Source organism: Daphnia pulex, chromosome 11, assembly GCF_021134715.1.
Source record: "Daphnia pulex isolate KAP4 chromosome 11, ASM2113471v1".
Taxonomy (NCBI): Eukaryota; Metazoa; Arthropoda; class Branchiopoda; order Diplostraca; family Daphniidae; genus Daphnia; species Daphnia pulex.
The window spans coordinates 4,248,764-4,274,240 of record NC_060027.1 but is presented as its reverse complement, the minus strand read 5'-3'; the positions used below and the strand labels follow the sequence as shown (position 1 = coordinate 4,274,240).

At 40.2% G+C, this 25,477-nt stretch overlaps 1 long non-coding RNA gene across 1 annotated transcript; it reads right to left on the bottom strand.

Annotated features, from left to right (window-relative positions):
- Positions 1–142: 142 nt before the first annotated feature.
- LOC124207565 lies at positions 143–22,829 on the bottom strand. The gene is made up of 33 exons (XR_006880048.1): positions 22,713–22,829; positions 22,398–22,653; positions 21,223–21,307; positions 21,057–21,160; positions 19,530–19,701; positions 19,024–19,462; positions 18,809–18,954; positions 18,282–18,453; positions 18,062–18,205; positions 17,844–18,005; positions 17,061–17,259; positions 11,662–12,136; positions 10,366–11,578; positions 10,244–10,304; positions 10,020–10,142; positions 9,727–9,959; positions 8,261–9,648; positions 8,032–8,067; positions 7,661–7,964; positions 7,503–7,593; positions 6,664–7,432; positions 5,850–6,198; positions 5,689–5,784; positions 5,403–5,622; positions 5,088–5,343; positions 3,913–3,997; positions 3,747–3,850; positions 2,220–2,391; positions 1,714–2,152; positions 976–1,644; positions 756–899; positions 538–699; positions 143–439 (listed from the first exon to the last, which is right to left on the bottom strand). It is a non-coding gene; the product is annotated as an uncharacterized LOC124207565 (long non-coding RNA).
- Positions 22,830–25,477: the final 2,648 nt, after the last annotated feature.

Genomic DNA, 25,477 nt, shown 5'->3' with positions numbered 1-25,477 from the left:
ACTTTAAGTTCATGCACAGTTGATTGAAAGACACATGCATGATGATAGATGTCTTGGCTGGTCAAAATCATTTCAAATCTGCATTCACGACTATTGATAAGCAAATTCAACGTCTATGGAGAGAGCTTAGAGAGAGAGAGAGTACTTATACCAAAAGGGCAAGCCTTAATCTTATTAACCAACACCAGTCAACGACATTTATAAAGAGTCAAAAATTAGAACAGAGAGAGGCCATGCCAATTCCATACCACGGGCGAGTTTAAGAAAATAATCTGAGAAACAAATAAAAAAACAAACGTCCGCCTTTTAAAATTGCTTTTAAAAGTGCACTTTTCCGGATGAAATACGTCCCCGTCTCCTACACAGCAACACTAAAGGTGGCACAGCAAAATCAATATGTCTTGCAGCACTGTTACATGCACGTAAATCCCAATACATTCTGTTGGATCGACACGGTGAATTCGTTTGTTACAAGTAGCCACCAACAGACAATAACCCAAAAAGGTCGATCACGAATAGGGAAAAAGGGCAACTGACCTCATTTAATCGGCGTCTCTTTCTCGTCGTGGAACCTCACTGACATCAGGTACAAACGGACGATGCCATTCGACCGCAAAACATGGCCGTCACCCACCCACACCCATTCAGTCAACGCAGTCGATGTTGAGGACACTGCTTGAATGTAGGCAATGCTAAAATCTACAAAAAGGTTTCATTCAGTTCAGTCGTTACATTTTTTGAAGGGTGACTCTTACTTAACCCAAGTATAGCGCCGTGAAATTGGTAAAGGAAGAGTTCTTCTTTCCATGGGCGGCGTCCAAAAACTGCCACTAGACTTCGGCTTCAATCATGGCAACCAGCCAATCTCCAACGGGACAAAGTTGCCACTCATCTATTCTCTTTTAAAGACCCGTTAAAGTTTTCAATCACAATCAACAATTAGAAATAAAATTCCAAAAAACTTGACCTGCAGACCTTCAATCAGGAGTCATGCCTATTTGGCTCACTTGGATGCTTTCTTTAGGCTGTCCATTTTCCCGATCCAGTTTCTCCTGGGAAAATCTGACCAAAATGATAAGGACAAGATCAGGCAACAAGATCTCCACGACACCACCACTCCAAAACAACAACATCGGAATGAGGAAGCCTGAATAGATTTAGAAGAAACAAATATTATTTGCAGCTTCATGGTAACCATCTAACGCACATTCATTCCTTTACGAGAACTGGATTTCCAGTGATTGAAAGGGAGATGCCATTTGTTCATCCATTTCCCATAATTTACTCTTAAAAATGCATTTTTTTAAATAAAAGCAAAAATGTCATGAAATCAAAAACAATATAGAAGGAATTGCAAAGTGATCGCATGACCGTCTCCCCCTATTGATGAAAAATCTACTCTTGCCTAGTCTTACATGTGGAAACACATTAGGGAAATACATAAGTATAGCGTCTATACGTTAGAATTTGAAATGCAGTAATAAAAAAAAAAGATACTTGACATTTTGTTTTGAAGATCCACAAAAGAACACGAACAAAAATGATCAATCGCCATGTTGAAAGCCACGACAACGCGTGAATGAAGCAGACGACTGAAGTAATGGGATTCCATAAAGTAGTGCCAAATTTCTCTACCAGGTGCCTCTGACAAAGAAAACAAATTTATATGCGGTTTTTTCAGAATTGATGATAACTTTTTTTTTTTTCGGTTACCACGGAAGCAGTTCCTTCCTCCTGACATGCCCAATACGCGGCAAAACCCTCCAAGTTGGCGGGAGATTACGTGGTCTACCAACCGGGAACAGCCAAAGGTTCAGGTCTGGGTGGATTTCCTTGAAGTTTTCCAACGTTACTGCCGGCTACTGATGTTGTTGGTCGTCGTTGGTATGTTGCGGAATTGATTGGCTGAATTGGAAGAATGGATTCCGTGCGGAGGAAAAGAAACTGGGTGACATTTTTCACAATTGTCGAGAGCCAGAGATGATAACGAGTTCGTTCTTCTTCGTTGTTATCGCCTCCGCTATCCGGTGGTCCTAGACTCCTGGTCTCTGTCATTCTCGTTTATAGGCGCAACGCTCTGAGAATCATCTGTGTTGGGCGCAAAACGGACCCGGTTTTCTAATGCACGTTTCCAGGTTTACGATGGATTCGTCTAAAAATGGAATACAAAAGAATCAATTATTACTATTTTACAGTAGAGCGAAATTATATTTAATCACCAATTGTATAGAGTCTCGGATGTGGGCTTAATACTGAAAGCCGGTCGAGCTGTGGCGGATTACCGGAAGTCCGGAAGTACCATTAGAAGTCGGCAATAATAGGTGGTCCCGGTGTCAAAGTCGGGTAGATGGAAAGGATTAGGAGGATCGCAGAAGTTGTTGGAGTTCCCATCTTAGAAACAGAAAATTAGTGAAAACGGAAGGCAAGCAATATTAAGGCAGAAAATACTTCAGTAAATACGAGCAAGAACACCTTGATTAGGAGGGGCCTTACGTCGATTTTCTCACGCAAGATATAATACGCTTCGTCACATCTGAGACTGCAATTTTTTTTTTTATGTACGCTGAAAGAAAACGGAAATTCAGTCGACTGTTACTGAGCCCCGAAGGCCCTGCAACATGCGTGTAAATAAAGGTTTATTGACGTCATCGCTAGCAGCTTGCCATTTCAAAGGCAAAACTGCAGAAAGAAAAATACCGTAACCAGGCAGATCGTACATGAAGTGTTTTCATCTCGACTTGTGCAACATTTCAACCCCAAGACGGTGCTGGCAGGCGAGTTAACTCTCGAATCTGTACTTTCCCTTATTCCTCTTTCAAGGTACAGTGAATTTAAATTAAATTTGTGTTATTAGCAGAGCATATTAAATAGATGTGATTCAATCAGAAAAAAATATTAGTTAGCGAAGGAATGCGGAGTTGGGGTTTTACTTCATCCGGCCAAGGGGGATAATTTCCTTAAACAATTGTTGTGCGTACAACACGTTGATAAAGAAATGGACACGGCTTGCGATGCTATTTCTTCAACAACATTTACTAGCTAACCCAGAGCTAACCGCAAAATATTTTCCGATTTGAAGTTTACGGCCTTCTTGAGGAATCCTACAGCAAATTTCGGCATTTTAAAATCATCATTAAAAGATAGGATCACCTTCACATAAATGAAGATGGGTAGACTCCCCTTATTCTAGTATTACGCACTGAATTAAAAATCACAACAGGGGAACTATTTCCTATGTCGAATACGCCACTTCGCGGCTTTCCCAGAAAATCTGTTTACGATAATTCCAAAACAAAATCATCGACATAAAAGCAAAAGACGAAATTTGATAAAACGCACTATAAGCTGGCGACTGAACACCTACAATAAATCGAACATTGCATTTAGGCAGCTATACTCAAAGAATTAAAAGTTTCAAAGCAACCTACGGTTAATCTTTATGTAGGGAAGTTGTTATTTAAATTTTCCTCTGCATCCGTAACATTCTCTCGAGTGAAAAGCACAAGAAAAAGTCGCTTAAAGGGTTTTACAGCTTTCGTTTCTACGCATATCGTTTTGGTATTTTAATTAATAGCCTTGCACCTCTTAAACCTAAACCAGCATTCTAATAGTCGGTAAAACAAAGACGCTTAAAAGTAGTACCCATCAACAAAGCTCGATAGTTTTCTCGTTCAAAATACAAGAAGGGGAGGATGATGAAGCTTGATCACAACTTCTTTTACAATACTTAAGTAGACAGATCTTACCTAAAGCGTCATGTCATTTATCTGAGGTAGGCTTTCTGGGTGGGCCGTGCAGCGGAATTGGTTACAGCTTCACACCATCGACCAACAATGGGTTAGAACTATATCTTTCGGGAAATTGAAATAATTTTAACAATTAATTGAATAAATTATAACCTTAAATAAATACCTCTTCGTGTGACAAAAATGAAGCTTCTGACAAATCGACCAAGAATTTTTTGTGTAGCATATCTTTGTGGATCTTGCCTTTTAATCTGTTGAAGAAGGAAATGTTACAATTAGTTTATAAAATAATTTGAAACCTTCAGTTGTAGACTACATGTTTAAAATATGACGACTGACAATATAACAATGTAACTAATGCTGTGGCATTTCTGAACTGTGCCTATTAACACTGCCGAAGTATGACACACCATTTCGATTAAGGATATAATAAAGGTTCTTCAGAACTACGAATACCTCACACTACAGTGGCTGCTGGGTTTCGAATCGACGCAAACAGGAAACACAAAATGACGGATTTCCAATAGCAATCGTGAAAACAGAACACAATAACTACTACTCCTATTTCCGTCAAAACAATAACGCGTTCTTCCCCGAGAACACGTTTTTCAGTCAAGGTTAAACACAGTTACTAAACTCTTGTACAATAAAAAACACAGTGGAGCAACGAATGAAATCAACTGGGTGAATGGCGAAATGTTTTCATTCCGCTGCAAGAGGAAACCGATTTTACCGCGTAGCAATATCATCCGAATAATTGCGGTTAACTGGCACAGATAGCGACGAACGTGCGGTTAGGAAGGATAGAACGCGGCTTGGAAAAATTAAACGGAAATCCAATAGAATCAATGTACTATTACCATGGTAACGACTTTTCCAACATCCGTCATGGATTCCGCGTTTTCCCCTACGAGCGCACTCGATGGTTAACTTCCTTCCGAAACCCCAAAAGTTTAATGTTACGCGGTTGACAATAATAACGGAAATTTTCACGTGCAGAACTCCTGGAAATCCTGTCGAGACGGCAAACAATGTTTGGGGGACGTAAAATGACGCAACGCGCGTCATAAAACTGATGGAAAATTGAGATGGGCATCATCGAACGTAAAAGAATAATTTGTAGAAACGTCCTGCAATTACTAAATTGTGCTAAATAAATGCGGAGATCAACATCCTTGAACCTTTTCCATTTGTCGTCTTTAATTCTCATATAAAGACGGTCGATTCGAGAATAGAATCCATCACAACTACTTTGAACTCGGCTCATAGTTACTGCTCTGAATTAGTCCCAGAACTTTCAATCATTGACATGACGATGAAAACAATCTTGCTTTTAGTTACCTTTTGCGTCTCCGCAGCTCATTGCCTGGTCAGTCCTACCAAGCACTGCCGCAATTAGTTCCGGTCAACTTGGACAGCCTGAAGAAGAAGACAACGTGGTCCAGTATCGCATGGTTTCCATCGTGGAAGAACTGCAGGAACTCGGAAGACATTCCCAAACGGTTTGTCCTTTCAAAGTGGAAAACAAAACCGTAGAAAACGATCATCCACTGGGAAATGTTGTGGTCGCCATCGACGAAATCGTTTGCTCAGGAACCTGCAAAAATGAAAATTGCGGGACAGGACGCAGTTGCAAACAGCTGATGACGACCTTACAGGTTTTCATTAGGAATCCGGCGACCGGTCTACCTGAAAAGATCATCTCCACCAACGTCGCAGCTGGATGTAGCTGCACACCACAAGATACTGGAGCTCTGGGCGAGGACGTTTTAAGAGCGAGATGACGATGGTTCAAATTTTGTTGACGGTTCTGCTTCAAGTCGACATTAGTAATACACTCAAAGTATTATTACGCAATAATGCCCTGTTGAAATAACTAAAAATGTACAAGTTTTCCTTTATGAAATGTAACAAACATTGATTAGCAAATAAACTAGTGTACCAATTGAATATCCAGTTGTGATCATTGATGTAAAGGTTGCTGAACTCGGAGAAAAGTGAGCACACAGTAGCTTCATACCTAGATGATACACCAAGCCTATTATCATTTTCAAAAGTAGTCAAGCTCATCAAAATGTTATTTGTTAAAAAATGTTGGTATACCTCACAACAAAAGTTGATGTTTCTACTAAACAGAGGAATCCACATCCAAATCCTTTTTAACAAATCTAAGTAATGGCAAGCATTCAAAGATTTTTTAATAATTGCACTTGAAGCATGTTGAATTTGTGCTGGATTACCTGTAAACACAGAATCACAATTTAAGAATCATGAGTATCCAAGTCGTAATACCCATTGTTTAATTTGGTTTTTTGGAGTCAGCAAAAATACTGAAAGGACAACAATATATGAAGCTGCTATTAATTTATGGTCTATCTTAAAAACCATCTGTCACACATTGCAACAGTACTTAAAACATGTAAATACAGATCTTTCTCCAAATCCACTCCATCTAGAAACAAAAAAACTGTTAATGGTGTACTTCAATTTCTAGTAGTCTTCTATCATAACAGAGATTAAATAACTATACTTAGTAAAAAAAACTGTTGATCTAAAAACAAAAACAGCACAGCTCAACAAATTTTACGAGGATGTTTACAACAAATCATAGACAGATAATAACAAATTCCTATCGTTAATCACTGTTGGTGCACATCCAAGCTTCAAGTCTCTTCGAGTTTCTGATACAACATCAGTAGTGTTTAAGAAAATCAAAGGAAAAATGCAAGTATATCAAAGCTACTTCGATAGTGAAGTTATTTTTGAAGGTCCTTAAAAACAGTCCCCAAATAGTTTGTTCATGGAAATTTGCTATTAAAATACAGCAATCACATTGCGACAAATAGTAATTTGACTAATTCTTTTGGTTTAAGCCTAGGCCAGAAGGGAAAAAATTTGCGCCATCGTCAGTTATTACCTCGCGGAAAAAAACGAAAAATCCAAAAATATGTTGAGAACGGCGACAGGCGACACGTCAATCACAATTTGTAACGTCGTCGCCATTTTGAAAGGCTCTACGGAGGGGAAGGGGCACCGTTGCGAGATCATAAAAATTGCGACCAAAGGGCGAAAGGCGAATGCAAAATCGGTAAAATAAAACAATTTTAGCAGGTTATAAATGAAAATTTGGCCGAGGATATTCTACGAAAAAGAGCCATTTGAGATTGAAACTGGATCTGTTCTTCGGAAATATCAAACATCGCTCTTATCTCACAATAAATAGCCTTTTTTTCTAAAGTATTAATGGAATTACGACTTACTCGGTTAGATAAATCTATTGCATCCCAGACTAGCACGAAATCGTCTTCATCCGCACATCAATTTACTATTCAACGCATTCTCCTTTTCAGTAGACGAGCAGCGTGGAAAAAATTGTTGCCTGGCAACGGGAAAGAGGAGCACTGGAGCACTGTTCGCCGGATCGGTATTTGCCAGCGGTTTCTTAGTTTTTTTCTAATGGACATTTTCAAATAATCCATCTTCCATGATTTTAGCGGGAAAATAAACTGGTGACACATTCCAGTTTCCACAATGGTCGAGAGCCAGAGACGATAAAGAGTTCTCGATGGTTGTTATCGCCTCCGCAATCCGGCGCTCCTGGCTGTTGAGAGCGGTTTCCGCCGCCGTCACCCATTTTATTTAGCTGCATGCTAACCACCAGAGACAAATACTCTCGCCACAATAGTCTGTTAGATGAATTATCAGGTAAAAAACTGCTGGATTCCTAATGAAGCGATGAATGTTTCGTTCGTTTACCTCAATCGCTGCTCTACGTCCCAGGGTGAACGAATGGGACTCGACTGATGCCAACGGTTCAATGCCGTTGTGGTAGACTCGGCCATCACATCTGAGAGATAAGTTCAATAAGTAAAATTAATAAAAAATGAAAAATGTCCAACAGAGACGAATGTTACCAGTGTCTGTATCGAAATTGTCTTGATCTTCTAGAAGACGAAACGGGCAATAACATTGCGAAATTAAAATGTTGAGTGGGCTTGAGGCTACCAATTACTATCCATTCACCTGACACCTATTTGATGATGTTCACGTTCAGTGAATTTGATTTCTACTATTGCCTCTGCAGAGGCAACTTTTGTCTTACTTATTCAGTTACCAGAATTGTGTGGAGTCGAATCAACCTCCTCGGGCTCCATTTTGCTTGGCAGGATTGATCTGACTTCCAGGGGAGTCAAACTCATTGAGAGGAACTTAATTCAGCTGAGAAGAGAAAGATTTTGTAAAATCATTAAATCACAATTTAAGTTTATTCAAGGGAACAACTTACTAAAATGTCTTCTGGTGCTTTGTTTCTCCTCCTGTTCTATGGTTTAGAAATAAAATGGGAAAAGCAATTCAGATAGAATGAATGTGATGGCTTTTTTAACAAGTGGTTCATTTCCCTTTATATAAACGCCAATGATCTCAAAATTAAGGTCCATTCTGAGTTTCTGACACCCACTCGAACAGCTATAGATCCTGGCGCATTGCACATATTATCGCAAAGAGGATATTACCATTTAGCTGTCACAGTCTCACAGATGTTGCATCTCGCTCACAAATCGGGTGAAATGACAAAGACAGCTTGATGACGTTGTTGCTTCTGCTTCTTAGTCCTTATTCGCTTGTTGAAAGAGCAGACGAAATTTCAATGTTTACCAATTATCAATCGATTATCAAATCGATGGAGAACTAAATATCGATACAATGTTGTTACTAGTCAAATTAGACAATTCGTTAGGAATGGAGATTGGGGGAATCAGGTATATTTAGAGCTCATATTTAGAGCTATATTTAGAAGGCGGAAAAATAAAATTTAAATTGATATAAATTAAAAATGAAATACAATTATTTTAAAATCAGAAAAGGAACAGAAAAAGTTTAAATATGACCACTAAATAGCAAGGAGAGGGAGCACATCCGCCGCTGTGTGTGTGTACTACTTGTTGATACCAAATATTCTATAATTGACATAACAATTTTAACAATGATAGTGGATGGGGCCGGGGTCGCAACTGCCCGGCTCTAGGCTGGATATACGGATCTGAAACTAGCACAAATAATCCCTCACATACACGCATTTCACAAGTTGTTGCCCACATGATACACCGGGCGGTGTATGACAAGGACAACATTGTTGGATTCGTGCGGAAGCAACGCGCATATGATCACTGAGATTATTCGACTAGTCGTACAGAGCCAGCACCCACTTGTATGCAACACATTCCCAATTCAACACGACGGAAACAAGGCAATTAACCCAATGACTGCGCAAATAAGGGCCCTTTGCTCTGCCAGATATACAGCGCCAATTTCCCATTATTCCACATTTCATTTGCCTTTTGCGCCGACTGAGGAATATTGGACCGATCCCAATATCGACGAAAACCGTCCCCCAGCCAACCCTCCCGAGTTCCCTCTCCAGCAGCAAGTCACGGGGTCCATGTGACGCCACAGTGGCGCCATAGCGAGTGTATCACCAACCAACAATAGCTCGCCAGGGGGTTCGAACCCTGGTCTCCAGGTGCACCACTGCACCTACTCCTAAATGACGCCTTATCCCATACACCCACTCGTCCCCTTCTACTAATATAAAAAGAAAAGGTTTTAAAAATTTCAGCGGATCATCACCAGACATGAAACACGCGTGTATCGATGGTTAATCGGTACTGTTAAACTTGTCATGAGCCGTGTAAAAAAATGCGATGAATTTGTCAATTTAAAAAAGATGCTCACACAAAGCTTAAACTGTTCTGGCAAAATAGTCGATGGCCGACGATCCGGATCCCGTTCCTGGCAGCGTGTGCATCTTCATTTTTCTTCAAATTCTTTCCCCCCCCCCCCCCATTTGATGCAACGGGTGATGGAACCACAAAACCTTGACGGGGCGATTCGCAGAAACCAACTGGAATGAGATAAGAAATCAAATGCACACTTTGACGAGGAAATTAAACAAATGTTCGACAGCTATAGTTAAACGTACCTGGCGTTTCCTGCAAGAAATCAGTCGGACGTGTGTCTAAGTCCTCGGACTGCAAGTACAATATCTGAGCTGTTCCGAGGTTGCTGGAAATGCAACACAAAATTCATCAAGTGGTTAATGAATAAATTAATGAGAACAAGAGCTACTGATACAATAACCATATTAGATGAATGTTGGCAATTTTTTATGGGAATTTGGCGGAGATCAACAGCTTTGCACTTCACAAATGATCTCTGTTCAGAAAATACATTAATCAAAACAATGAAAATCAGAATTAAATAAAATTACATTACCTCAGCAAATTGAGCCTTCAGTTTCACTATACTTGGTTGTTCTTGCCTTTGCAAAGAAGACTGGTTTTCCTTCATAAGCAAAGCACTGGATTCCTCCTTGTTCATAACTTAAAATTTCTGTACCTGTAGTGATAAAACAATACTGTTAGCTAGTTATAAATATATAATCTTGAAACACTTGTCAATATATTTCTTATTCTCAGCTGTCATGGCGTTTGACTCACCAAACAGCAAACACTGGTCCAGAAGTAGTTTGGCAGAGTAGAAGTATGATTTGAAGGTAATCTTGAAATATTTAAAATCATTTCTAACACTGTATTGACAAAATTTAAGTTAGATCTAATACTCATTATAAATTTCTCAGATGATGGTGTACAGTGACACCTGATTCCATAAATTTCAGAGCCAAGTCTTCAATTTGATTCATGGTTTCAAACGGAAAATCAGCACTCTTCATTTAAATAGACAGAAAATATGAGAAAATACCATTCAAAAGGAAATGGCATGGAACGAAAGGTTTTTCAAGCAAAACTGGAAGGTCATCTTCTGCCTTTGAGCAAAGTAAACCTTTTGCAGTGATTTAAACCAACCTGTAATGCATGATAAATAAAGACACATCAAACAAATTTATCAATTAAGTTAGAAAGGTTTCTTCCTACATAGGTGGCTAAAACAGAAGCATGACAGATAAATACTAGTTTTCAAGTTCAGTTGCAATGTCCACATTTGGTTTTTTCTTACGTAGACGTGAATTGTTGATTAGAGTAACAATCAGAGAATTATTTCAATTTTAAATCCGAGATTCAGAACTACAAACTGCTTTGTGCTCAAACTTCAAACCATTTCTTTTCTCAAATTTACACACTAACTAACAGCTGATTCAATGAAAGCTTTCCTATTGGACGACGCGCATGGCGCCTCATCACGTGACGAAAAACTAAATGAATTCGTTGATTTTAAGTTTTTAACCCTTCAGTCACGTTATAATCAATATTTCTTCAATATTAAAAAAGCACTCGATACTTTCTACACCACAATATTGTTTTTCGCAAAAAAAGAAATGCCATAACGATATGAAAAAAGGTTTAAACCTTGAACGCTAGGTGGCTTCAAGTTTGATGAATTGAGGAAACATTTTTAATTGAACTGAAAACTAAATTTAAATGAATAAACTGAATTGAGAAAAAACCGCGATGATGAAAATAGAGCAATCAATGTCATTCCATAGAGCCTCACGCATCGAGTGGTTAATGAGCACCAACAGGTCATAAGCACCGTATTATCCCATGACAATTGAAGAAAAGCCTTCCACTTTGAATTTTAACCTCACCCTCTCTTCGTTTCGTCTAAATGACCTATTCAATGAGCCCCCTCATTTTCCAATCATTTTGGTGAAATTCACGACAGTAGAGGTGAGCAAGGACTGACTGGGCAATTTACCAGAGATTGAGGAGAAGAAGAAATTGTTGCCAGTCACTCGTCCATCTGTTGCGATTCTCCCCTTACGAAATACGAACAAGCGGCTCTCTTATTTGCTTCCGTTTCATTTTTGATCTGTTCTATGAAGAAGGAAAAATAAATGATGTTATATAGATAATTTAATCGCAGCACACCTAGCCCAGCCTACATAATACTCACGTACTGTATAGGGTGTGTAGGGTGCGATGAGCTTATTTCAAACCATGCCCCATTTTACACCACACAAACAGAAAGAAACAAAGCAAAGCCGCCATAGTCTTGCGCTTTCCGTGTCTACGAGATTCAGACCGAGCACATTTTTCACGGTTCTCTATTCAAGCAAATTATAGGGCTTTAAAGTTCAATCACCATTCAAAGAATGAAGACTTGATAAAAGAGCACTGACATCGCCACAATTGGCACTAGATTGTCACGATATCTCCCTGGATCGTCTGAATTTCGGCTGGCTACGTTCACTTGTTCAAGAGAGTTGAATGGTTGCGTCCAGGTCGCCCAAATGCGACGAGTAAACTGAAGGGCGAAAGAAGAGGTTTATAAAAGAATGGATAAAATATGGGGACGTGCCAGGCCTCGATTGAATCGAAAGATGATTCGATTGGAATTGAGCCTCATTCAATCAGCTACAATCAGCTGTTAACCTACAAAATAAATAGAAAGCATCAGTCATGAACAACACAGAAGCCAAATTTTCAGCATCAACAACTGAATGTATGATCATTCATTCAAGATTCACTTATTTTTAACCGACTGACTGCAACCTTCAAGTCAGACCACTTGACCAGCCAAAGCCACTATACTGATCAAGTAGTATAGTTTGTGCTGGACGACAGTGTAAAAAGTTGTAATGAATGTTCAAGTGAACCGTGCACTACCATTTTGATAGATTACTTCAATACTTAACAGATCAAGTACACCACACGTAAGGGAGTAACCAAAATGTGAAATGCAAGTATGCAAAGCTTTCCTTTGGTAATTAGACAGCCAGCATCATAATCAACAGCTGCTCTGATGGGAAAAAGAAAAGACATTGATAAAGACATAGCATAAATAGTCGGAAGAAGGATGACAAAATGCCAGCATGACACCCACTAGGACTGTCACATCATACTCGAGCCGAGCATTGATCAAAAAGACAAATCCAAAGGTAACAACACCTGATTTGGACCGATTGATTCTTCTTCATAGAGGCCCTTCTTTTCCTAAAACTAGTTTCATCACAGAGTCGATTTAAACTGGAGCATCAACACTTTTGCAGATAAAGTTGGGTGTGGACTGTGGAGACACTTGACGTTGACAGTCAGACATTTTGTTTTCGACTAGGCGCTACTGCCAGATAAATGTTTTCAACTTCGAAACGGCCGACTATTTAAAAAAAAAGTTACAACTTGAAAGTTGAAAAAAGGAATTTAGAAAGAAGATGATCACGAGTCACGAACAAACTAGTTTTGTGGTTGAGGAAGAGAAAGAGAAGAAAAGACAAAATTAGGCAATGTGCCAATTGGCTAGTCGAAATAAACGGCCACCAAAGAGGCTGTCACGAACATGCCGAAAAATAATTCGAAACAACACCTGCAATCGGTTTCAGCTGGATTTCAGCGGAGAGATGTGCAATTCTTTAGTTTTTTTTGTTTCGACTCAATCCAGCCCATTTATTAATGATCCCGACAGACGATTTAAAGCCCAGCTGACGAGCTCTGACTGTTGTGCGTTTGCCTCTGTCGAGTCGCCAGGAAAACGAAAAATAAAAGCAACAATAAACAATGGAAGATGAATACAAAAAAACGTTTAAACGGAGGCGTCAAAGCTCTAATAAGGCTCTAATACGTCGTTAAATTACTATTACCGATTATGGCCGCTGTGCGACGATGGCGTCGATCAAAAATCGGATCGACCAATGGGAAGGCGCGGAGAGTCGGATCGCCAGTGTGAGACTCGATAAACTCGTAAAATACAATGTTAAACATAATCAATCTCGTTGAAATTGATTGAAATATGTGGGTATAAATGTGTTGACGCCATTCAATCATTGTCGAAACGTTTTCCTCCAACTGGAAAATGTCTACATGGATTGAAATGGTCCGTTTGGCACTTGTAGCTAAAAGAAACGGGTCGCTAGTTGATATAAGCAGCACCAATCATCGCAACATGTATTCTGACTTTAGCGAGAAATCAACAAAAGTAAGAAAATGGGAAAGACCCAAAAGCAAATTCCAGTGAGCAACGCCCAGCCGGCGCCTCAGAAGAATGGTGGTGTGATCAAAGCGAAACGGATTGTTTTGAATAAAGGACTTGTCAATCCACGATCCATATTACCTATACAACGACCCTTCCTAACAGTCCAGCAACGCTTGCTGGCGGCCCTACGTAAAGTTCCATACGTTCCACTCCAGGGTCCGGCAAAGATCAAGACCCTGCGAGTTACATACACACAAAGGCACATTCTAAACTTGTCGCTTTTGGGTGTACATGGATTCTTGTGTGGCAAGGGACAAGCGGATGCGAACGCTACAAACATTGATTTGCAGGTGCTACTGAAAGTAATCAAAGATAAGTGCAGGGCCGGCCCTATCAGATTCCTCCCGATAGCAATGTCCAAGGCCAATGTTGACAAGGTGATTAACATCAGAAATAATACAGCCCACATCAACCTCAACAAGATCGAGAAAACCTGGACGAAAGACCTACCCGCCATGGTACTATTAAATAACAGCATCAATCGACCAGACGTCGCCACAGAGATCCAGAGGATCGTGAATGAAATGATGGCCGGCCGTTTCGATGGCCTCGTGAAATTTTCGTTCACCTTCACAGCGGCGTTTACTTTCGAAAAAGCCATGGGTCTATCCATGATAGTGTTTGGAGTCATACTGAAATTTTTAGCCGAACCCATACAGGCTTATCTTCAGTTGAAATTGAACATACCGAACATCACCATGGATTTATATGCCAATACAAACTACATCCTCCACCAGATCAAGAACAATAAGCTTTACATCAGCCCCGGCGGGGCCTCTAGAAACGACGCCCAGGTCCTCCAGACCGTTTTTGACTGCCGCAACGACAACGCGCACGAGGCCTTCACCCGTTCCTCAGCAGACTGGAAGCTCCAGCTAGATGCTGTCCATGACATCTTGGATCTCATTCACCATCCAAATGAGGCATCAGAGGTTCAAGTAATCGTGAATCGACTAGTTCAATTAGAGGCTGAAGGAGCTACGGTTACCAACGAAGACTTCAAATTCTTCGAGTAGTGAAGATGATGGCGTGCGCCAATAGACAAAGCTATTATGGCGAAAGGAGAGTGTCCCTGGCTCGGTTGGAGATGGTTATAATCCGACCAGCTGGGGGCTCGCCTTTTGACATAGTAGCATTTGGCTATCGTGCTACGGCTACGCCATAACGTGGATTGATTACCAAACATATGGACTTTATACTAGAGGTTGATTAGTCTGAGCGGGGATAGTGGTTTAAACGGATGATGGTTATGAGTCCGCGATCACGACCCGTCTCCATTCCCTCAAGTACCCAAAACTGATGAGCGACGATGTAGCTGGAAAGCGAAGAGTGAAGCAGTAGCTTTTCCAGCAGTTACCGAAGAGAGACGACCCATCACGCAGCTGCGCCCGGATTCGACAGAGCGTCATGGATGAGAAGATGGACATACCACCAGTCCATCTTCGAACAGGAACTAACTTCCGCCTGGGGTCTACGGACCCAAAAACATACATTACTGTATTATACATTATTGTATAGGAGCACGGGCAGGGCCTCGGGGGGCAGATCCCCGGGTGCGCTCAACCGTGAACTGTCGAATTCCAAAAATGATTTCTTCACTTCCACCGACTTGCACTCTCAACGACATCGGTAACGTCGAATCAACTATTTCTCACCCATCTACATCAAATGAAAATGAAAATCATCCGCAAATCGATTCAATATTTTCGCTTCGTCACAAACTCAAGTTCGCCACGATGCCTGCACTACAATAGGCCTACTGGTTTGGTCGAGCAAATGCTGGCCAACAAAGAATCAAATTACTGGACCATCTACACGTCTGCACCTTGGAATCAATTTAACGGACGGAATGGCGTCTAACCTTCCATCAGACGGTTTCCATCGGTTGGCATCCTATTTTCTGGACGAATTTAATCCAGCCCCAATTACAAGACTTAATCAAACTCGTCCCGTCTCTCAATTAAGTCGAAGGAAAGACTCAAATAAGTCTTTGAGCTGACTACATCGAGAACGTGTGCTCACTTAGGGCATACGCTACAATGGAGGAAGAAATGAAAAGGAACACGTTTTCAGCTTGTTGAAAGTCGTTTACAACAAACTATCAGGAGCAGCCGCGTTCATCGGCGTTCATTCACCTAATGTATCACCACGACAAGTAGCCGTGTCGTCATTAGAACCATGAAAGAAAATCAACAGAGAGCCGAAATCGCTTTCCGTCGTCAACGACTTGATCATCACGAGAAAAATGAAGAGATATTCGGACGGTCGCCCTGTGACACACAACAGCCCTCGGAAAGGCAGTGTCAAACAAAACCCAAAAAGGGGAAAAAAACGAGGCAAGAAACAAAAAGCTCATCGGTAAATTGTGTTGACCTACATTATAGTATTTGTGTTGAGTTGACTCTTTCAGAATAAAAAAATGTTACGTATTATGAGATTTCTTTATTTACGCGGTAATCTGTTTTGAAATTTAAACCATTCGAGACAGATGCTTCTGCGATCTGCCAACTTCATTTCTAATTGCTTTCCACTCACTTCAAAACGGCGCACTCAAGTTTTAATTGTTTTCCTTAACTCACGAATCAAGAGCACATAAACTTTTCCCATAAAATCAAGCCATTGAAATAAAAGAGGCAACTCATTAAAAAAACAAAACCAAATTGTTGTAACCAAAAGCAACGTTGTGAGGAAAATTCATTGCAACAAAACTTTTAATTAAACTATTCGTGAAATCAAGTTAAAAAAAAACCCATCAAACTGCTTTTCTGACTTTCAAGAAAAACACAATTTGGAAAACTAAAACTGATTCACCTCGCCTACTACAACGACCGCTGTGGTTATTATATGCACAGTCAAATGAAAAATTACCAACATCAGACACAGCGCTTCTTTAAAAAAAAAATAACTGCTTCCAGTTAACTCTCCCGATTCAAAACAAAAACATAGCGAGTGTCGCAGTAGAACGAAATAGCGACGTAGTGAAGACGAACCAAAAGTCTCAACCGAGTACTTTCATAACTGCCATGATGACCAACTACCAAATAGCTATTGAAAAACCAAGGAATCGGGAATTTCATTATTTGGAAACATTTAAGAGTAGAGAGACCTCGGTCAAGTCACGGCAGAGAGTCAAAGAGACGGATGATGCAAAAAGCCTAGCCTAGACCAACAAATTGGATATGCTGCACTCTGTCACGGTAAAACGTACCAGAAATTGTACATTCCAAATACAGATTGCCAAATCCAAATGCCAAATAATGACAGCAGAACGTTTAAAGAAAAACGCAAGGGCGGAATAGAAAAAGGCGAATGTGATGAAAAACTAACCTGCAAATGAAATGATTGCGTCACCCGTGTTGAAGATGCAAATTGGAGAAACCAACGTGAGGTTTCACTAGAGCGAGTCGAACATCAAATCAGAGCGAATGAGGATAATCCGGATCCTGAATGTACGAGCACCAATCGACCTTGATGGGAGGCACCCAGGAACCACGTTGATTATTGCCTTATTGCCAATGGACTGCACCTGGAACGAACAAAAAGCAATATTAAAAATTTAAAACGGCTGCTTGCCACTTTAAGTTCATGCACAGTTGATTGAAAGACACATGCATGATGATAGATGTCTTGGCTGGTCAAAATCATTTCAAATCTGCATTCACGACTATTGATAAGCAAATTCAACGTCTATGGAGAGAGCTTAGAGAGAGAGAGAGTACTTATACCAAAAGGGCAAGCCTTAATCTTATTAACCAACACCAGTCAACGACATTTATAAAGAGTCAAAAATTAGAACAGAGAGAGGCCATGCCAATTCCATACCACGGGCGAGTTTAAGAAAATAATCTGAGAAACAAATAAAAAAACAAACGTCCGCCTTTTAAAATTGCTTTTAAAAGTGCACTTTTCCGGATGAAATAGTCCCCGTCTCCTACACAGCAACACTAAAGGTGGCACAGCAAAATCAATATGTCTTGCAGCACTGTTACATGCACGTAAATCCCAATACATTCTGTTGGATCGACACGGTGAATTCGTTTGTTACAAGTAGCCACCAACAGACAATAACCCAAAAAGGTCGATCACGAATAGGGAAAAAGGGCAACTGACCTCATTTAATCGGCGTCTCTTTCTCGTCGTGGAACCTCACTGACATCAGGTACAAACGGACGATGCCATTCGACCGCAAAACATGGCCGTCACCCACCCACACCCATTCAGTCAACGCAGTCGATGTTGAGGACACTGCTTGAATGTAGGCAATGCTAAAATCTACAAAAAGGTTTCATTCAGTTCAGTCGTTACATTTTTTGAAGGGTGACTCTTACTTAACCCAAGTATAGCGCCGTGAAATTGGTAAAGGAAGAGTTCTTCTTTCCATGGGCGGCGTCCAAAAACTGCCACTAGACTTCGGCTTCAATCATGGCAACCAGCCAATCTCCAACGGGACAAAGTTGCCACTCATCTATTCTCTTTTAAAGACCCGTTAAAGTTTTCAATCACAATCAACAATTAGAAATAAAATTCCAAAAAATTTGACCTGCAGACCTTCAATCAGGAGTCATGCCTATTTGGCTCACTTGGATGCTTTCTTTAGGCCGTCCATTTTCCCCATCCAGTTTCTCCTGGGAGAATGTGACCAAAATGATAAGGACAAGATCAGGCAACAAGATCTCCACGACACCACCACTCCAAAACAACAACATCGGAATGAGGAAGCCTGAATAGATTTAGAAGAAACAAATATTATTTGCAGCTTCATGGTAACCATCTAACGCACATTCATTCCTTTACGAGAACTGGATTTCCAGTGATTGAAAGGGAGATGCCATTTGTTCATCCATTTCCCATAATTTACTCTTAAAAATGCATTTTTTTAAATAAAAGCAAAAATGTCATGAAATCAAAAACAATATAGAAGGAATTGCAAAGTGATCGCATGACCGTCTCCCCCTATTGATGAAAAATCTACTCTTGCCTAGTCTTACATGTGGAAACACATTAGGGAAATACATAAGTATAGCGTCTATACGTTAGAATTTGAAATGCAGTAATAAAAAAAAAAAATACTTGACATTTTGTTTTGAAGATCCACAAAAGAACACGAACAAAAATGATCAATCGCCATGTTGAAAGAAAGCCACGACAACGCGTGAATGAAGCAGACGACTGAAGTAATGGGATTCCATAAAGTAGTGCCAAATTTCTCTACCAGGTGCCTCTGACAAAGAAAACAAATTTATATGCGGTTTTTTCAGAATTGATGATAACTTTTTTTTTTTTCGGTTACCACGGAAGCAGTTCCTTCCTCCTGACATGCCCAATACGCGGCAAAACCCTCCAAGTTGGCGGGAGATTACGTGGTCTACCAACCGGGAACAGCCAAAGGTTCAGGTCTGGGTGGATTTCCTTGAAGTTTTCCAACGTTACTGCCGGCTACTGATGTTGTTGGTCGTCGTTGGTATGTTGCGGAATTGATTGGCTGAATTGGAAGAATGGATTCCGTGCGGAGGAAAAGAAACTGGGTGACATTTTTCACAATTGTCGAGAGCCAGAGATGATAACGAGTTCGTTCTTCTTCGTTGTTATCGCCTCCGCTATCCGGTGGTCCTAGACTCCTGGTCTCTGTCATTCTCGTTTATAGGCGCAACGCTCTGAGAATCATCTGTGTTGGGCGCAAAACGGACCCGGTTTTCTAATGCACGTTTCCAGGTTTACGATGGATTCGTCTAAAAATGGAATACAAAAGAATCAATTATTACTATTTTACAGTAGAGCGAAATTATATTTAATCACCAATTGTATAGAGTCTCGGATGTGGGCTTAATACTGAAAGCCGGTCGAGCTGTGGCGGATTACCGGAAGTCCGGAAGTACCATTAGAAGTCGGCAATAATAGGTGGTCCCGGTGTCAAAGTCGGGTAGATGGAAAGGATTAGGAGGATCGCAGAAGTTGTTGGAGTTCCCATCTTAGAAACAGAAAATTAGTGAAAACGGAAGGCAAGCAATATTAAGGCAGAAAATACTTCAGTAAATACGAGCAAGAACACCTTGATTAGGAGGGGCCTTACGTCGATTTTCTCACGCAAGATACAATACGCTTCGTCACATCTGAGACTGCAATTTTTTTTTTTATGTACGCTGAAAGAAAACGGAAATTCAGTCGACTGTTACTGAGCCCCGAAGGCCCTGCAACATGCGTGTAAATAAAGGTTTATTGACGTCATCGCTAGCAGCTTGCCATTTCAAAGGCAAAACTGCAGAAAGAAAAATACCGTAACCAGGCAGATCGTACATGAAGTGTTTTCATCTCGACTTGTGCAACATTTCAACCCCAAGACGGTGCTGGCAGGCGAGTTAACTCTCGAATCTGTACTTTCCCTTATTCCTCTTTCAAGGTACAGTGAATTTAAATTAAATTTGTGTTATTAGCAGAGCATATTAAATAGATGTGATTCAATCAGAAAAAAATATTAGTTAGCGAAGGAATGCGGAGTTGGGGTTTTACTTCATCCGGCCAAGGGGGATAATTTCCTTAAACAATTGTTGTGCGTACAACACGTTGATAAAGAAATGGACACGGCTTGCGATGCTATTTCTTCAACAACATTTACTAGCTAACCCAGAGCTAACCGCAAAATATTTTCCGATTTGAAGTTTACGGCCTTCTTGAGGAATCCTACAGCAAATTTCGGCATTTTAAAATCATCATTAAAAGATAGGATCACCTTCACATAAATGAAGATGGGTAGACTCCCCTTATTCTAGTATTACGCACTGAATTAAAAATCACAACAGGGGAACTATTTCCTATGTCGAATACGCCACTTCGCGGCTTTCCCAGAAAATCTGTTTACGATAATTCCAAAACAAAATCATCGACATAAAAGCAAAAGACGAAATTTGATAAAACGCACTATAAGCTGGCGACTGAACACCTACAATAAATCGAACATTGCATTTAGGCAGCTATACTCAAAGAATTAAAAGTTTCAAAGCAACCTACGGTTAATCTTTATGTAGGGAAGTTGTTATTTAAATTTTCCTCTGCATCCGTAACATTCTCTCGAGTGAAAAGCACAAGAAAAAGTCGCTTAAAGGGTTTTACAGCTTTCGTTTCTACGCATATCGTTTTGGTATTTTAATTAATAGCCTTGCACCTCTTAAACCTAAACCAGCATTCTAATAGTCGGTAAAACAAAGACGCTTAAAAGTAGTACCCATCAACAAAGCTCGATAGTTTTCTCGTTCAAAATACAAGAAGGGGAGGATGATGAAGCTTGATCACAACTTCTTTTACAATACTTAAGTAGACAGATCTTACCTAAAGCGTCATGTCATTTATCTGAGGTAGGCTTTCTGGGTGGGCCGTGCAGCGGAATTGGTTACAGCTTCACACCATCGACCAACAATGGGTTAGAACTATATCTTTCGGGAAATTGAAATAATTTTAACAATTAATTGAATAAATTATAACCTTAAATAAATACCTCTTCGTGTGACAAAAATGAAGCTTCTGACAAATCGACCAAGAATTTTTTGTGTAGCATATCTTTGTGGATCTTGCCTTTTAATCTGTTGAAGAAGGAAATGTTACAATTAGTTTATAAAATAATTTGAAACCTTCAGTTGTAGACTACATGTTTAAAATATGACGACTGACAATATAACAATGTAACTAATGCTGTGGCATTTCTGAACTGTGCCTATTAACACTGCCGAAGTATGACACACCATTTCGATTAAGGATATAATAAAGGTTCTTCAGAACTACGAATACCTCACACTACAGTGGCTGCTGGGTTTCGAATCGACGCAAACAGGAAACACAAAATGACGGATTTCCAATAGCAATCGTGAAAACAGAACACAATAACTACTACTCCTATTTCCGTCAAAACAATAACGCGTTCTTCCCCGAGAACACGTTTTTCAGTCAAGGTTAAACACAGTTACTAAACTCTTGTACAATAAAAAACACAGTGGAGCAACGAATGAAATCAACTGGGTGAATGGCGAAATGTTTTCATTCCGCTGCAAGAGGAAACCGATTTTACCGCGTAGCAATATCATCCGAATAATTGCGGTTAACTGGCACAGATAGCGACGAACGTGCGGTTAGGAAGGATAGAACGCGGCTTGGAAAAATTAAACGGAAATCCAATAGAATCAATGTACTATTACCATGGTAACGACTTTTCCAACATCCGTCATGGATTCCGCGTTTTCCCCTACGAGCGCACTCGATGGTTAACTTCCTTCCGAAACCCCAAAAGTTTAATGTTACGCGGTTGACAATAATAACGGAAATTTTCACGTGCAGAACTCCTGGAAATCCTGTCGAGACGGCAAACAATGTTTGGGGGACGTAAAATGACGCAACGCGCGTCATAAAACTGATGGAAAATTGAGATGGGCATCATCGAACGTAAAAGAATAATTTGTAGAAACGTCCTGCAATTACTAAATTGTGCTAAATAAATGCGGAGATCAACATCCTTGAACCTTTTCCATTTGTCGTCTTTAATTCTCATATAAAGACGGTCGATTCGAGAATAGAATCCATCACAACTACTTTGAACTCGGCTCATAGTTACTGCTCTGAATTAGTCCCAGAACTTTCAATCATTGACATGACGATGAAAACAATCTTGCTTTTAGTTACCTTTTGCGTCTCCGCAGCTCATTGCCTGGTCAGTCCTACCAAGCACTGCCGCAATTAGTTCCGGTCAACTTGGACAGCCTGAAGAAGAAGACAACGTGGTCCAGTATCGCATGGTTTCCATCGTGGAAGAACTGCAGGAACTCGGACGACATTCCCAAACGGTTTGTCCTTTCAAAGTGGAAAACAAAACCGTAGAAAACGATCATCCACTGGGAAATGTTGTGGTCGCCATCGACGAAATCGTTTGCTCAGGAACCTGCAAAAATGAAAATTGCGGGACAGGACGCAGTTGCAAACAGCTGATGACGACCTTACAGGTTTTCATTAGGAATCCGGCGACCGGTCTACCTGAAAAGATCATCTCCACCAACGTCGCAGCTGGATGTAGCTGCACACCACAAGATACTGGAGCTCTGAGCGAGGACGTTTTAAGAGCGAGATGACATGACATGTTTCATTTCTCAAATCGTCTAGTTTTTTTTGCAAAATGAGCAAATCTTTTTGGTATTCGTCCTCTATTTGAGCGATGTAAACTGCGTTCACCAAAGCTGATTTTTCTTCATTGAATTCGGATTTCTTTTGGTCAAAGTCGGTTTTTAGATTCTTAACCTCTGTGTTCGTTTCATCCAAAAGTTTGAAAATTTCTTTTGATTTCTCATGGGAACAGGAGAAAGGTTGCGATCTCCTCAACTTCCCGCCTCTTTCTGGTAAATTATGCCTCAATTCGTTGATGGAAGCGTCCGGTTTACTTTTCAATTTATTATTATCGTTTTCCATTTTTAAATCGTCGTTGTGTTTGTGTAACAGTTGCACCTCTTTTTGTTGGGCTGTATAAAGTTGGTCTGGGACAGACGCAACGTTACATATATTGATGTCTGGTTTAATCATTATTTTATCTTTCTTGGATAGGCCTAGAGAAAGTTTGTCTTTCTCCGGTTCGGTATTCTCAGACTTAGACTCAGAAAAATCAGGTAAAACGGCAGAGTTTGGGTCAGGTTTCCACATAACAGGTTGAGGTGTTTTGCGGATCTGCTGGCCGGTTTGCTCTTGCCTATAGGTTGCCGGAACTCGAGTCTGGTTAGTTTCCGGTTTGTTGGATTCTGGTTTGGTTTCTGTTTCGGTAACAGATCTCAAACACATCCGAATAATAATGATCCAGATAGCTAGAATCATTCCGTAAAAATCGAGGTAAAAATCTTGGGCCATTTGCGGCAACAATTGGAAAAACATTTGTATAATTTTTCTTTGCAATTGTTGAATAGCAGGAATAGTCAGTAGATAGACTGTACTCAAGCGTGTATAGTGTACGTAGTCTTTGTAACTCCTTTATATAGACTCGGACAAATGAAGAACACAGCGCAGGAGATCAATCGTCGTATTTTCGCGAATATTTAAATGTTCCACGTCATGATCTCAATTTTTTTTTTCGCAAATGAAATCAGCGGAATTTAATTATTAATGTTCAAAAGAATGTATCGCTATAAATTTAATTTTAATGTTTATATCGACGATTTTAAATCATGGATTGTAGGTAGTGAGGTACTCGAAGAGCAAAAAGTCGTGCGACTTTTTGTCGACTAGTGCGCACTGTAGTGGTAGTTACTTGGACTACTGCTGATACTGAGACCACAATCCACATCATATGAAACCCACCGGTTCCCCGTGCATCTATTCTGTATGTTTATAGCGGAGGAAGAAGCGGAAACGCAATTTTTTCACATAGATTGTGGTCGGTCATAGAAGGACTGAATAAACGAGACCACAACTTCTGCGTGAGGGGGATGAGGTTTCATATATGTACATATATAAATATTTGATGCTTCCCCGCCGGATCAATGTCCACCAGCAGGCCAGCAGGTCCGGCTGAGCCGATGAAAACTTGGTTGCTTTTATACTTGATGCGTACACGCAGTTGAAAACGGAATTCAAAAAAGTCTCGCCCGATTAATCCACATATTAATCCATCATCCAATCCACCATCATCCAATCGTTGTCAAAACAAACCCACGAGACCTAAGATGATCTCGCACAGATCATCATCGAAAAGCCTGCGAAGTGATTTTGGCGGCTGACAGCGAAGAGCCGTACTGGCCTCTCATGCCGGCCAGCTGGTGGTTGAGGTCGTCCAGCTGGGCGTTGATTTCAAAAATGTTTTAAATTCAAAATTCATGGGAATAATGTCAGAATTAACCGGCTGGAGGCAAGCAACTCATTTGAAATAAGACTCTGAATTCAACCAAAAGTTATGGCGGTTCATTCAAAAATTCGAACCAGAAAACCACACAGTGGCGGTATCCTACTTTCATGTAACTGCTACTCGGTGACAGCCTACTAACCAATTGATTGAAACTACTTCTCAATTCTTCTACCTTTTCTTACTCGCCTTACTAATTATAAACTAAACCACTTTAAATTCTTTCCTGCTTTTACTACCCACCCCTTACTTAAAAAGTTTTGACCACTTCATTTACGGCAGTGGTTTGCCATTCCTACTGATATTATTCGGCACCACTAACCGACCATTTCGATTTTATTTATCTTGGAAAGAAGACTTGATTTATTCGGGATAGAACCCGGACCTTTGGCGTGGCAGTCTAGTGCCTTACAGGCACGCCACATTGATATATACAAAAGCTACTATCCTAACGAATACTACTTATTCCTTGTAAGTTGTAACCTACTAGTCTAAGGTACTGAATTGTTCACACTACTTATAACAAAAGTACTAAATTTTTGTAAACTACTAGCTATAACCTACATTGCTTTTATTATTGATTACTTTTTAAAATCAAACTACTAACCCTACCTGAACATACTGAATTTTTCAGACTACTAACTAAATCTTTATAAAATGCTGGACCGACCTACTGAACAGAACTATGCCTACTAACAGTTTCACTAGGAATAACGTAAAAAGTAGGCAAATGAATGGTTAGTAGGGAATTTGTACTTAAGCAAGTACAGTAAAATACTGAATTGCGTTTCAGTAGCATATTCGACCCTTTTGAAGGGTACTGAAACTGTTAGGGGTGTGTAGGTACTGGAAATCGTTAAAATAAGCAGTTTAACGCGGCTATGCA